A 16,829-nucleotide genomic window follows, 5' to 3' on the forward strand; every position below is an offset into this window, starting at 1 on the left:
TTATTTAAACACCAATTGTGTTTTAATTATAATATCACTACATGACGCAATACCTCTTTCCCGTTTTTATAGGGGATAAAATATCCATAAAATTTTTCAAAATTATCTATATACATTGACGCCACTTTGGTGTTAGCTTTTCCAGCTATTTGAACCCCTAGTCCACGTTAACAAGTGGGCGGAGCGATCGTGTTCCAGGCGCGATGTCAATTGCATTTTCTTCTTTCCATATCTTGCTGAAGAGCGTATAGAGTAGCTCCACATATTTCCATCTAAGAAAAAATGACACCGAGGACCGTGATATTTACTTATAAATAAGCTATGGTGTAATTAATTAAGGCTTTCAGTTACCTTTCCCTCTTCACATATCTAAATGAGGAGCGGGTAGACTAGCTTCACACTGGTCTCGAGGTCAGCCGTACGCGCTTCTACAGGTATGCTGTTAGGTCTTGCGGATTTGCCGTTCTTCAATTGCTTGATGGCGCTACTGATTTCTTCCTTCGTTTGTCAGATAGTTTTGTGAAAGGCAATAAATGTTTTGATACTTAAATTACAGCAGTTTAAAGAAATATAAGCTTTGCTTACTGTAAAAGCCTAAATTATGTTTTAAATGTTGACAATATCTTTTTGTGGCACGTTTTTTCACAGCGGAATTCAACCATTAACGGATCAGTAGCAGTCATAACGGATCATGTTATCAAAACCCCTCAGAGGCATATCAAACGCTATTTGAAATGTCAAAACATGAACCTCATACTTGTATACTGTGATTTAAACATTTCGCACAGTTGTTATGCTAATAAACAGTGATTATGTTGTCTTTTATATAGTATTTTACATATTGCAAGCCGTGGAAATAGACATAACAAAGGCTGCACTAGACTGGAAAAACACACTTACCATTTTAACCTGGTGGTTCATTTTATCCACCAATAGTTGTTTCATTCCATTAATAAAAATTGTAATGTTATTTGATTTTGAAAGGATTATCAATATGTCAGCTTTGTTCTAGCACATACGTGGGTTTCTCCACAGGCTAGGTAATTTAGAGAGATATATATTGTTTGACTGTGAATTATTGGTTTAAATGTCTTTAATAGATCCAACAGAAATGTATATCTTTTAAAACATTATAATTTCTAATCATCAATATTTAATATGAAAAATAACTAAAACGTGAAGATAATAATCTATTGAGATCATTTATTGGAAAAATCAACAAGATCATCATACAGTTTAATATACAGAACCACACTTAATTTGACATGAAACACCAAAGACAACAGTAAACTTTGAGCAAGCAAAACAAAAGTAAAACAACTGAACACAAGACATAAATAAAAGATACACAAATATCAATGTAAAATAGCATCACATCATACAAAACATTGATCATATAATTATATTAAACATGATGACTGATTGAAACATGTACATGTTACAATTAAAAGAATCGAAGTACTGATTTGTAAGAGTAACACAATTTTTAAATTATATTTTTTCAAAAGAGTTATGTTTTATTTAAAATTCTGGATGTTATAATTACTAAACTTGTTTGACTCCGTTCAACAGAAAACTGAAAGCTTCAGATTGACACATAATTTTGATACTGATGCTTGGAAGGTTTGAATAACGGTATTTGTCTAATAAAATATTTCTGTTTGTAAATATCTTTACCAAAGGTTGCACTAAAAAAATGAATGTAATTATCTACGAAAAATAGCACACACCATAGCAAGGTGTAAATATGTTAGCATTTCAAATATTGAAGGACAATTATATTAGTAGTTTTGGTATGTATATGTAACACGTGCCTGAGACTGTATATCATACAAAGACTAAAACTTATCAAAGAATTGATAATTGCGTAGCTTTGCCCTCAAACATATCGGAACTTGATTTAGATAGACATCTACATCTGTCCTTACATCTACAATTCATGGTGATTACATATTTCTAGTTTCAATTTAATCTCTTTGGAGATGTGGACGAAATTCACTACACATTCGATACACATGCTACTGACATTTTATGCCGACATACAAACAAGAGTTTGTTTTTGGCAATATATTTACATAAAACAGTTAAGGTTGATGTTGTTAAAAAGTTCAATAAGTAGGCCTACATCGATATCATACAAACATTTGTTGTACACATGAACTTTCGGTCATTTTAGTGATGAAACAATTTATTGTTATACATTTATTTTTTATGAATGAACAATATATGTTTATCATTATTATGTCTATATGTATTCACACAGTAAAATCTTATTTTTCAAATGTTCTCCAAAACATAAGATTATACAATTCCCTTACAGTCTTATTTTTCTAATTTTAATGTCAGTTACAGATTGAATTGCTTTTCAAATGTTTGAGACATAAACTTTTACTCATGTCAACAGGAAACGCTTTATCCGCTATTACCCTTATCCTTCATTTCCTTAACGGTGGTGCAAAATCTTAAAAAAAACTAAAATGGTGTTTTGCAGGCAGAAAGACTATAAAATGGCCTTTAAAAAATGTGCAGATACTTCTTACTTTCCAACATAGTTATAAATTGTGGCTGCGCTAAATGTTCAACCTTATTCTCGAAACGAGACGGAAATGAACAAAGTCGTATGTTCTTGTCAGAAAAACTCACCAAATTTGTTGACAAAGAGCTGTCCGATTCTGAACAATATCGCGTTTTAAAGAAAATGCAGAAGATAAGATGTCTGCAAAGTATCATCTAACAATGTTCCGCGGTCGGAGACATATGCCCCCATCCCCAAACAGGGCTTGGAATTAGTAACCCCAATTTCAATAAGGTCATCTACCCTCCATTGCCAATGCACATGTGAAGTATAAAGCCAACCTTTCAATTTGTTGACGAGTTATTGATCGCAAGCATTGTTCACACTTATTGTGGGTGACCTTGATCTTGGACCTAATTACCCCATTTTGAAAAGGAGTCATCTACTGTCCAAGCCCAATGCACATGTGCAGTATCATGTCATTCGGTCGATTCCTTCATGAGTTATTGATCGGAAACGATGTTCACACTTATTGTGACAGTGATCTTGACCTTTGACCAAGTGACTCCAATTTCAATTTGGGTCATCTACTGTCCAAGGTCAATGTACATATAAACTATCAAGCCAATCGGCCAATTCGTTGAGGTGTTATTGACCGGAAACAATATACCCCCTTTTTTAAGGGGGGGATGGCATAAAAATGATAACATTTAATTGTGATACGCATTCTTGATCATCAAAGTATTCCACTATTGGTAATGATCTGTAAATGGTAAATTGACTGAAATTCTTTCCGAGTATTCACAAAATCTATTTAATAAAACGCAGATATTCCCAATATGACTCAACCTCTATCTTCACATCGAGTTTTGTCAACCAAGCTAAAGTATGTATTTTTTAGTTATCGCAGGATCCAGATTTAAGTTTTCAGTAATTTCTGTTACAATAGAAACCATAATTTGAATGTGTGCATGAGAAACAAAATGTAATAACTTGCATATTCACCACGTTGCTTTTTATCCCCATAGCGTAGCTAAAGACCTTTTGTTGTCATCGCATGATCCAGGTTTTGTTAGACGGACGGACGCTAGGAAGGAATGACGCCTACCATTTCTCTCTGCCTTAGCCTTTCGGCGGGGGATTCAAAATGCTTATAGTAGTATTTGCTCCATTCAATTGTGTTCCCGATTTGTTATTGTATTCCATTGGCAGGTATAAAGTGTTTTACTTTGGGACTTACATTCATTTTGTTTATACATTTTGTACTACTAATTCTAGGCAAAGTGTAATGTTCGGCATGTGTTACAACAGGTGTAAACCTCCGATGGTAGCATTGACGGCTCCAACTTGAAGTTGGCGACACTATGTCCACTGGTGTCACTGAAACAAACTTGTGTGCGTCTCCACGTGGTATGATGGGTACTACCTAGGTACTATTTTCATATTGATCCAACATGTGTATCAGACGATTTGACTAAGAATTTGCAAATCGTCATTCTGTATATTGTTTGGCAGTAACTATGTCCATATACTTATTCTATGCATCATGGAAATCAATTTTACAATTGGTATCCCCCTATTTGATGAATTAACAAACGTGTTCATCTCAAGTGTGTATGCGTGTAAACGTATTTATAATTGAAAGTAGAAAACACATGACAGCGCAAGGACACGTATTTAACTACACATACACATAAATTAAAAGAAAACAATTTGTGTAATGTTGAAGTTAATACGATGTAAACGCCATCTCGTAAGAACATGCTGTTTATAAAACACAATAAACTATGTTTGTTTGAAAACAAAATCATTTTTCCGCGCCTATATTAATAGTTACAGGGTTAGTTGCTGACCCGATACGGGATATACGGTTCTGTGGAAAACCATATCAGGGCGAGACCGAGACGATTATATCACGCCAACTACTTTCCATCTCATCAAATTAACAAGGACAAACAATGTTTTTTATAACTAGTATTATCAACTATAGTCAACTGACACCATATAGAATATATGTGGTCAGCATGTGACGTCAAACAGCTAATGAGAGAAGAGTATTTTGTAGATGGCGTGATATCTAAGTGTGTGGCACAACTGGGACGTGTGCGTATATTCCATATAGAGACTGGACGAGGACAGAGAAGTTACGTTTACAGTAGAAGAATAAGTCCACTAGATAGACACTAGATATAATTGCAATATGTTCAATGTGTTATTGTATGAATGGTCATACATTGAGTAGGTAACTCTAATAAAATTCCTACCACTACTACCAAGAATGTTTTTATGCTGTGTCTCTTCGCCGTACGGTAAAAATAATCAACCTAATACCCACATGACAGACGCGTCGGAAGCTGCCGAAAATTGGGAAGCGGATTTTGTGGTAAGTTAAGACATAATTTTGTTCCATTTATTATCAGTTCAAACACCCTATATCAGAACATTAATTACACACATGAGTCCGCAAATATATAATACGAAGTTATACACATACACAAGATAACGAACATTTAATTTTACATACTATCATACATGAATTAAATCGATAGAAAATAATAAACTTTGCATTTATACATTATACACGCATTCATCGAAATTTATGAACAGCATTGTATAACGAAAACAATTACACGAAAATGAATAAATTAAACGCAACACTTTGATCATTGTTATTCTCAATAACGGATCCAGATGTCAGCTGTAAATGTTTATTTTTGTTGTTTGGGAACGCGTTTTACATTATTGCATCAGATTAAATAATTTACAACACTCTGACACTTCTAGACCACGTGCGTATGTGGTTTTCGCGTTCTGCAAGTGCAAATAAAGTTAAGCGAAACATACAGATTTTCATTGACACATTATTCCATTCTTATGACATGTAGTATACAAGTATCGCATCACACCTAACGAACCTTTTGTTTGCCATTAAAATAACCAATTTAAATATATAACAATTATAAAACATTTGTGGCGAGATGCACATTGGTGTAAAGACACTACCTACAGCCATTTCTATCCACGAGAAATGGAACAGGCGCGTAATCGGGATGGATGAACATTCCGCCGATATTTATCAGACATTATAGGTTCCTGATGATATGTATGTGTTAACATGTCATCATTTAGTTACCAGACATGATATCGAGCAACAAGGAAAGGAAACTTTTAAGTGCAAATAACATTTCGATAAACTGTGCTATTCATTTGCACTGAAAGTAAATATTTATCAATAGTGCCATTTCACGACTGTTAGCGTAGCTGTCTTACCCAGAATTTGCGCTTTATTGACCATTATCCACTGCAATATGGATAAGTTGGAGAAATGTCCCGCCAGAAGACACGAATTATTCAAAGATTGCATTGGCTAATTATAGAGAATTCCTCTAAAACGTGTTAATGGCAGATATATGACAGATTAGTGACGTATACGTGTATTACCAACAACGCGTTTGAATTAAACTCAAAAGGAAGTGTTCCTTCCTGAGGTATAGGATCGAACCCAAGGGCCGGTATACTTAAAAACTATTTTATCCGGTTTTTCGTGATTATAGTTTTTCAAACTATTTCAAACATGTCAATTCATTTAATGACATGTTTAAAAAAAATACCAAAATGTGTCAACAAGTCCCTTTAGAAGATTTTCGGACGATTTATGTTGAAAAAAAAAACAACACCACTGTCATATAATGTGTAGGCAACACAACGCCGAGATTATGATTTAAATTTATGGGTTACATATTTGAGCAAACATGAAATATTTGAATTGTGAATATGTGTTTGTTTGCATGTTTGTTCACCAACAAAGTTAAATCTAATTTTATTCTGATAAAACAAATCGTAACAAAATCACTGAAAAGGGGAGCAAGTAGTATTTTAAGTCAATGATATCCTTTGTTCAGTAATTAGTTACCAAAAGCCTACTGACAATTAATATTTTATTTTAGTGTATCCTACTTTCCACAATATTTCACCTTTTTGAGATGCGATTACCTCACTGGTTGTGTTCCATATTCTACCACTTAGCATAAAATAAAGACAAAAAACTCGGATCCAACACAGGTGCAATTAACTTGTACATGTGTGAGACTATAAAGATGTCATTTCAATTCATTTTTACATACACACTCTGCGGAATATGTCATCCATATAATTAAAAACGCTGCCTTCGATAACGAACCGTAAAGCAATCTCTCCCATTATCTGGCATGTGCGTCTTTTTATCTCCTGCATGATGATATCTGATTAATAAATCCCGTTCTCATCTGTGCATTGTAGGCTTCTGCTCATTCGCTCCAGTCTCAGCAGCTCCACCTCAATCCTCCTCCTGCTGAACCAAAACAGGGGCTCTTTGTGACAGATAACGGCCTGTCGGATCTTCGACAATCTTAATATTACCCTCGGCCCTTCCTCCATCATATCCGTGATAACTGCTACCCAATTTTGCTGTTGTGCATCCTGCAATCCACAGTCTGCCATCAGATTACGTTCAGGAATCATGTAGTATGGCATCTGTGTAGAGGATATGACAGTTCTGAGTGTTCCCAGCGCGTCATGTAACCAATAGATCAAATTCCTTTCTTGAAACATTGCGAGTGGATTGCTTTCTGCTTGCCAAAATATGGTATTTTTCATCACAAAGGATGTTATTTCTTTATTTTTTGGTTTCAGTAGTTCTTTTACAATCATTTTTAGAATTACATACAATTTTGCCTGAGTGCCACTAAGATTGTTAACGAGTTCCGTTTCACCCATGTTAAAGCAAATCCTCCACTCTAAAAATCTACATTCACTCCCTTTTTGTCCTACAGGGGTAACAACCGAGCCAAATGATACAACTTTCTGCACGACATCCGGTGGCGGCAAAAGTCGAGATCGTTGAGCTCATCTCTGCAGGATGCCAGGACATTGACAGTTTATTGCAGGCACGATGTCGATATTAAGTCCGTATATTCCAGACACCGGTAGTGAAGGCCCCGTGCGTTCAAGTGGAACTCCTACATAATATTTTAATTTAGAAAATTCATCAAGAAGCAAACTGCTGCTTAGCAAAGCGTTCCCTTGTCCGTCATCACACAGAGCATTATTACATAATGTTACACCTGTTGAAGAAGGCCTCTGCAGTATCATCCTACAGTGCCCTGGGTATACCCGTGTATCCATACTGTACACTTCCATGTAGTCTGGTATGGAGTGTAGATCGACTCCAGCTTCTACACAGATGACACTTTTCAGCACGTTTAACAAGTCAATGTCGCTTTCAGCCCAGGATGTCAGCCCCTCCGCCTTGCTGCCAGCTATGATTAAAGTCGTAGCACTTTGTCTTCTGTCCATCAATATATCATATTCCCTGTACTTCTCAACACGTCTCCGTCTGATCTCTTCCCCGTATTCCAGCAGGGTCATTATGTTGCAGACTTCCAGGGACACACCTTAGACATGATTCTGAAAATAAACAGGGTCCAACTACGGTGTTGTCATTTAAAGTCATGGTATTTACTGGTTTAATAGTCCAGTATTATCCAGTTTGCTTTCATAAAATGATACAGTGTGTCATATCACTAAATGTTCAATTGTGTCTTATATCTGATAAATCTGTTATTTCATTTTGATAAAATTCGATAAATCTTTTTTAAGCCTGATATTCAATGATTTGACTTATATCTGTATTAATGTTGAATCTTCTTACTGTAATAATTCATATATATTGTAGTAATGTATTTTGAAAATACTTTAACGGAAAGGTTTCATTCAGACGAATACCAGTACACTTCTTCATGAACATAAAGGGCACTGAGCATTGATAAAAATTGACAATACAATGTGTCCAGTGTAAGGGCCATATCCAAGGTCAGTGATATAGCAAGGATTTAAAAAAGGTGATCAACCTTAAGCATATTTTCAATAAAGCATGTGTAAGAACTCCAAATACATTTTGATGTTTAATATTGCAATCACATCAAAAAGGGTCAGGTTTCCGAGGTGGAAGGCTGGGACCTTACAGCGGCCGAGTTATGCGTCCTACCGTTTAGGCCTATCAAGGCCTTGTACAGTATTTCCCTAAAATATGAACTCAGATTCGAATCAATATCATTTCCTTTTTTCATTAAGTAGACGCCATGTTTTACAAAACAAGTCAGGGGAGGTAAACTGCCAAAATAAATTTTTTAAATAGAATTTGTGACACTGTCAAACTCACTGTTTAATTTTTTTGTTTAAGTAATAAATCGTCGCAAATTTTATAAGACAGCATGCAATCACTTATTTTTATCATTAATTATTGACGTTTTTATGTTATTGTTTTTTCTTTTGAGGGTAAATGTCCTTGACTGTCGTTAATTTGCAAAACACACTTTCTTTTTCGTGAGCACACACCATCTTCGACAACCTCGCAAATACTCCTCAATACGGATCTCAAATGCATTATTTTATCGATCAGCAAAGATGGCATGGTCATATTTGTTTAAACAAATCAGCATTTCTGCTTTTTTTGCATGTTTTAAGCATTTTTGACTTTTCTCCACTTAATTTGAATGCGACATACATCGCAACTAGCAAAACCAATTTGCGACATTTGTTAAAATTGTACAATAAAATGAAAATGTTGCGTCCTCGCCTGAACAATGCCTGACAGAACCGAGAGGGACGACTGTACTGGCTACTATGTCTGGCAAAGCTTTCAGTTGTTGACTTACCACAGAGTGGCGACTGTACAGACTATCACTAACTTAACCATGAGTGATTTGTACAAGTTGCTATAAAACGCGTTCAGTCCCTGGCGTATTAATTAGTGAGGAATGTACACCCTGTTGTATCGATGAACGCTCCCAGTCCTTGACTTACCCGCGAGTGATTACTGTTAAAGTTGTTGGGTCTGGGGACGCCGTCAGTCCCTAACTTACCCTGGAGTGACGGCTGTACAAGCTGCTGTGTATTAGACCCCTTTCGGTTTCTGACATGGTAAACTCGATGCTTCCTTCTGTCATTTCCAGTCGGCTGCAAGTACACAATTATTCTTCAATTTTTAAGAAATTAAATGGGAGGATCTTAATAGTTAACGTTTTAGACAAAATATTCCAACTTTTTAAAGATCGATATTATAAAAGTGTATCATATTACATATTTCAACGCGCAAGCAAGGCCGGATGCGTGCAGCACGCTTGCACCCACCATAACCCCTCGGACCCACGCCATGTATTTGTTTGTTTTATTCTACAGCAAATTTAGTCGAAATGTCAATGCTATAGTGAAAATATGCCACAGGCATATATCTTGTATGGCCCTGCGGTTAAGTGCCTTTTAGACAAAAGAGCACCCAGCCATTTTCAAATCCAAAGTTGAACTCTACCTGTATAAGTATGACTTTCTGGAAAATGATCTTACCGTTCACAAAGCAGTCTAAGATGTCTATCCGTAGTATCGACCCTCTTAATTAATACATACGAATTTTCGAAGTGAATAAATACAAAAAAAGCATGTGTTATATGTCAATCTATAGATAAATGTGTATTCTTGGATACAACAACGACAAATGCATTTAAATCGGCAATGTTTTGACAAAATACTGGCTAGACTTGTAGTAATAGGTTTTCTGTACAATTATCTCATTCTATTGGCCCTTCTGATTGGTTGCTAGGATTTGTTACTATGCGCATGAGCTTATTCTAAAAAAAAGAAACTTCATGGAAAAACAAAACTATTGCTCATGTTTTGTTCTTAAAAATATTGTTACATTTAAAAAAAAATAAGCGGTATATAAAACATTTGATAAAGCTATTATTAATTTAAAAAACAAACTAACATAAGTGTGTGTTACGTATTCAAAAATCCTAGCATCATCTGGAATAAACATGACATACTATCCAACGAACACCGTAAATCCAATCTCTTGCACGACGGTCACATTACATTCACCTCTGTGTTGGGCTCAGAACGGACTATTGTTTTGAAAGCGTCTCATTCATGTCATGATCATTCCAAGCGTTCATCATTGAGGTTACAGTATACTAAACAATCTCTTGCACGACGGTTACATTGCATTAACTGCATTAAAGAAAACCATCTCATACCATGATATCTTATATCAGTCTTAATTAATTATTATAAAATTGATATGTTTTTTATGTTAAGAAACCAACATACATAAATACGTCGAAGCAATGCCTAACGTCACTCAATAAAAAATATGTACAATTGTTTACATTTGTGAAGTGCGTGGAATGATTACATCTGTGTAAATGGGCAATAAAATAGTTCCAAAGAGTTGCATTAAAACTCACAAGTTTTTGCACGATTTATCGTACATTTAAAAGTCATTTTTCTTAATTAAATGCATGCGATCTCAAATATCTACTCAAATATACATTGTATGCGTTTGTTCGGTTTTAGCTATTTGGTAGACAAAATGGCGTGCTGAGCCTTATGCAGAGTTGTATGTGAGAGCAAGGAACGACAACTCTGCGTGGAGATTGCCGTAAATCATGAGAATGAACGTCGTAATAGTCATGGATAACAATCAAATAAATAACAACTTCTAAAAATTGAAAAAAAACGTTAACTATTCAGCACTTCTTGAAAGTGTTTTGTTAAAGGCACGATACGATGAGGTGGACCGACACTATGAGAGTAAGGGATATATGGTCTTAAAAAGATTTAATTCCCTTACCGTAAACCATGATTTTGAAATAAACATGGAATTCCCAAGTTCAGTTTTGTAACGTTTTTTTTAATTGCATGCGTGTTTAAACTTTAATATTAATACAAAAGCCGAATAGCTAGATAAACATATTTAGTAACTCAAACGTGTATGCAAATAGCACTCGCACATTTGATTATAAATTAGAATGATACCGTATTATTTAAAATAACGTCATTTCGAAATTGATTTTGCACTTTCGATTTCAAAATCATCTCACTAGTAATATAAAAGGAAAAGTGTGTATTAGAATAAATTTGATATCAACATGAATTTTACATTATTGTGTATAATAAAGTAAGCGTTAAGAATTGCGAAAGGTAACTCACTACAAATGTACTTACCTTCAAAGTAATCACTCGATAAACTTTCAGGTAAAGTTATGAATGCTGTTAGTTATATACGTATACTAAACTATCATTTGTAAAGGCAAACTTTAACCTAGTGTGCATAACGTCATTAAACATTGCGTAGTGTTATCTCCGGTACGGCTTTTAATTTTGGCGACGTTTATTTTTGGATGTTTATTTGCTATTATCTTTGTACGTGGTCCTTTACAATTGTCTTTGTTCTTATATGATTTAAAATGCAATGTAGAAGAAAAGAAGTCTTTGTTATCGGTATCAATTAATTTTCATATATGCCTATACGATCTTTATTGCATTAAAAAAGTAGTGAAACTCAATCATCTACGTTCAAACACTCTCAGCAGTGTTTTGTTGTTGTTGTTTTTTTGCGTCGGAGAACTAATCTGTAAGCTTCCCGACAGCCTAAATAGGGATTTTATGTGTGATGGAAACCATATCAATATGTGCTCAGTAAGCGTAAACATGTGCTTATCCTCTCTTAAATGCATTGAAGAAGTAATGGACCCTTATCAGTTTGCGTGAGGGAACACGTAAATGGTGCTTATACGGTAATTATTGCATTAAAGCCACACAGCTTATTTGGCATAGTTAATTTAAGTATAAATAAGAAACATATTTTAAATAGGCCAATTAGAATATATCTGGTTGTTACATGGTAGAAATTCGTCTTTTTTGCGCTTGAAAACTTTAAAATAATCGCTCTTGTCGAAATGGACGTATACGTCTAGAAATCCTACTTTCGGTTTTAAAAGCGGTACCGTTAGAAAAAAATAAATAAATAACTTGCTAACTAGGCTAAAGATTTAATTTAATCTATGCCAATTAGAATATATCTGGTGGTTACAAGATAGAAATCCGTCTTTTTGTGCTTTAAAGCTTAAAAATAATCGCGTTTGACGAAATTGACGTACATTTATACGTATAGAAATCCTACTTTCGGTTTTAAAAGCGGTACCGTTTAAAAAATAATAAATTACTTGCTTACTAGGCTATAGATTAAATGACAATTTTGCACACTTTCAAATTGCATATTTATTTATTAATTAACATGTATTTCATTTCAAGGCCAGAGGCTTTAAATACGCACCTTTTCTGCGCTCTGCACCTAAATAATCTTCTCAGGTTCTTATATGGTTTTATTGGCGACAGATACTAATAAAGCCCTAAATGCGTTCCCACTTCGAGTGAACAAGTAAGGGTCACATTTAGTCACTCGTAATTGCGGAAACCATTTGAAACAAAGTACTGTGCTGTTTTCATCGTTTATCTTGCAATCTTTGAATATTTCATACTGACCACATTCGAGCTAAACACTTTCATACACACTGATATAGAATTAAGCTTTACTCTTAACGTTTTTATTGAGTTTTCCCTATGTATATGTTTCTTAATGGTGGCTTACTTTCACCAAACAAAAATGGTCATATTCGGTATAGAAGCTAAGGAATACCGTAAGGGCCATCGTGGATACACCTTTAAATCCAGAGGGCGAAAATGCGATAGTGCGATAGTACGATGGCGACAATGCCATAGTACGATGGCGACAATGTCATAGTATGATGGCGACAATGCGATAGTACGATGGCGCCAATGCGATAGTACGATGGCGACAATGCAACCACACGACAGTTCGATGGCGACAATGCGATAGTACGATGGCGACAGCGCAACAATACGATGGCGACGATGCGATAGTACGATGGCGACAGTGCGATAGTGCGATAATACGATGACGACAGTGCGACAATAAGATGACAACAGTGCGACAATACGATGGCAACAGTGCGATAGTACGATGGCGGCAATGCGATAGTGCAATAATACGATGACGACAGTGCGACGATACGATGGCGACAGTGCGATAGCACGTTGGCGACAATGCGATAATACGATGACGACAGTACGATAACGCGAAAGTACGATTTCGACAATGCGATTATACGAAGGCGACAGTACGATATGACAATTGCATTGTCACCATCGTACTATCGCGCTGTCGATATCGTATTGTCGCACTGTCGCATTGTCGACATCGTACTGTCGCGTTGTCGCATTGTCGCAATCGTATTATCGCATTGTCACCATCGTACTATCGCACTATCGCATTGTCACCCTCTGCATTTTAATGTGTAACCACGATGGTCCTAACGGTATTCCGTAAGAAGCAGATACAATTATTGTATACTCTTAATACCGCATTAATTCTTTGAAAATAATTGCAGTTCCGATGGATGCATCTGATGCGGAATAGCACTACGAAGTTAAATATAATTGAATTGTAAATGCAGATGAAATGTGATACACGAATAAATCGACATTGGTTTCACAATTTGATGGTCACATTTGGTTTCAAAATATTAATCTGATACTAGTTATGTACTCCTTTTTAGAAACAATTCGTAATACAATATTTGTGAAACCAACCGTTATACATCAATACTACACTTTTAATGTTAAATCCTTTCAAGCGACAATTAGCAAGATAAAAGCTGCCTACTGAATTATCGCCGTCGACAGAAGGACAAGAATAGACGCGAAAACAATCAGATCTGCCCGGGTTTTGAGAAACAAAAATACATGTGGCCCAAAAGATTGACCAGTACGGTACATAATTTTTATAGAAGGGCAAGCTTGCAAATCTAACATGAACACATTATTATGTTGTTGGTGTACATTATAACTCAAGCATGTAAACACTAAATGTACCTTGTTTTGTTAATATCATCATGACAGTAATAACTGGGTTACTTAAGACAATTATATAAACTAATATATGAATTAACCAAAATTGCTGACAAAGATTATTTTGTTTTGCAGAAAACATGTATTAGGCATGTTAGAACGACGGAGGTTTTCAACCATATCACATGATACACACTGTTTTGAAGTGTTCATGAAGAGTTCGATAGGAAAAAGCGCTCTAAAATGGTGTTCTTGAACGGTTTCTTGTACAAGCAAATAGATGTGATTCAATTTGCATTTTTATTTAACGTGTATACAGATTTTTGTTTATTTGCAATTGGGGCACGTATCAAATTTTATATAACTTAATACCTTGCCATTTAATTAACAATTGACAAGCGGCCAAATATTTCTTATAAATAATAATACGTAAGAATCCCAAGATTTACTTTTACCTGGGTACCCTAGATACATCATGATTATTATTGATAATTATCGATTGGTTTTAGAAGAACCAAAAATCAATATTGCACTTGCAACAATTTACATAAATGCATGATGAACAAAGTAAACAACAACGTTTATCTACTTTGGATTTAGTAAAATCAAAGCCTTTAATTCGTTAACAATTTGAGCCTTGAAAATTCAAACGATACATACCAATAACCCATAAAGCATTATATAAAATATTCAATTGGCAATCATTTAAATATATTACTTCAAAAATGTATTAATTATTATTCAAAGTAAGTTGTAACATTATTAGCGAGTGTGTGAACAATTTCAGTGTGTAAATACCATCACTAAGCTCTTTTTGAAATGAAAGTATACTTAATAATGTTAATATCTGGTGTAGATCTATTTCATTTGAGATTCGTTGATGAAAACGCAATCAAAAAGTACCATGTCTTTTTTCTTTTGGTATCAAGAATACAAGTACAACGACATTAGAATGAATGGCTATCATTATACAATGCATATTTAGGCCTGTTTTTTATGTATTTAAAAAAAAATAATGTGTTGTGTATTATTGTCATTTTCAAGAGACTCGCTTTGGGGTACAATGCACACCCTGCAAGCACAAAGGCTCTATTATCGAAACATAACACCTTTTTGATGTCTAAAATTAACGTTCAAGTGACCTTCGTGGCTTAAGCGCTATCAACATCACAAGGGCATGTATAATTAGCCACACCAATCAATATATCTTTCTATCTGATTTGTGTGTATTGCGTTGATCTATCAATTTATAATAAGCCTCTTTATAATCATAGAATTTGGAGTTTCAATGCTGATTAAAACGCCGCGAACTTGTATTCACAAAACAAAAACGAATATTTATAGTAGTTCTTCAGAACTAAGTATCAACATTGTTTATAAAGCCAATAACATTCGTTAAATAATTTATTCATAATGTTCTTGAATGAAATCATAATAAAACCGTATTTATAATTGATATAAATCACAAGGCGTTCACCAAAGTATGTTCCACATACAATAAATAGAATGGAGCTTTTGCTAATGCAGCACTCACTGATTTATATTGGCATTTTAACAATACGGATACACTACGCCGACTTAACAGAGAGACAGGCAAATTTCGACATAGTTGTGACTATCGAATTTCGCTCATTTTAATTTGGACATTTGCATTATAACGTTTGTTTGCATGCAACGGTCTTTTCATATATTAAACAAGCAGCGTTTTTTGTATAGATTAATCACCTTGTTCAAAATGTATTGAATTATACTCCGCTTTTAACCATGTTTCCTTTGAATAATTTGATTACACCACAATTAGAATAAATTCTTGATAAATGTCAGCAAAATTCACTTATATTAATCCGTTCGCAGTGTCCTATTCATTAAATATCAATGTAGAGCTAACAAAATCGATCAACGATATCGCCAATATGTTTATAAATCGATATAGATCTTTAATTCATAACAACTCGCAAGGGTAATTATTTGCGCAAAGAGATGACAGAGGCAAATGCGGAAGGTGCTTTTCATTTGCTTTAAAAGACGTTCGATTTTCTTTCGCGCCTGAGAAGTTACGATACTGAGATGTTAAAGGCGTTGGAGGAGGCTTCGATACGGACATGTTTTAAGTCAGTGTAGGAAAACAAAGTTTGTTTTAATACGCACATTATACAACGAAAAGGTATTATTTATTTATTTATTGTTCGAATCTTTAAGTATGTTGTTCACATTTATGTACGAGAGATTTGCATTTACGTTTGACATTACTTGTATGTGTTCATTCTATAACTAAACCTCTGTCTGTCTGAACAACTCACTGTTACGTAGAGTTATTTGTGTCGATCACTCATACAGTTACATGTAAATGATCCACAGCGGTGACGCCTGGTATGTGTCAGTAAATATTAATATGAAAATTGTCTTTTAGCCATTTCTTTGCGTGTAAAATATTGACATTTATATTGTTTCATGAAAATTGTAACTAGTTTTTATGTACGATCTAGACTCATAAAATGTAAATACATCAATTTTATCCTTGTGAATATTCAACCTTTGAGAAATTAAATGCAATACATACCCTACATAA

The 16,829-nt window shown here is 34.7% G+C and overlaps 1 protein-coding gene and 1 long non-coding RNA gene across 2 annotated transcripts in view; one reads left to right on the forward strand and one right to left on the reverse strand.

Annotated features, from left to right (window-relative positions):
• LOC127874480 (dynein light chain Tctex-type protein 2B-like) overlaps positions 1-16,829 on the forward strand; it is a 45,652-nt gene that overhangs the window by 26,122 nt on the left and 2,701 nt on the right. Inside the window, exon 2 of the mRNA XM_052418837.1 lies at positions 16,263-16,424. The gene's annotated coding sequence lies outside the window, so the exon portion shown is untranslated. The remainder of the gene's footprint in view (positions 1-16,262; positions 16,425-16,829) is intronic.
• Positions 4,912-11,672, reverse strand: LOC127874482 (uncharacterized). The gene is made up of 3 exons (XR_008046940.1): positions 11,555-11,672; positions 9,418-9,511; positions 4,912-7,960 (listed from the first exon to the last, which is right to left on the reverse strand). It is a non-coding gene; the product is annotated as an uncharacterized LOC127874482 (long non-coding RNA).

This window comes from Dreissena polymorpha, chromosome 3 (genome assembly GCF_020536995.1).
Source record: "Dreissena polymorpha isolate Duluth1 chromosome 3, UMN_Dpol_1.0, whole genome shotgun sequence".
NCBI lineage: Eukaryota > Metazoa > Mollusca > Bivalvia > Myida > Dreissenidae > Dreissena > Dreissena polymorpha.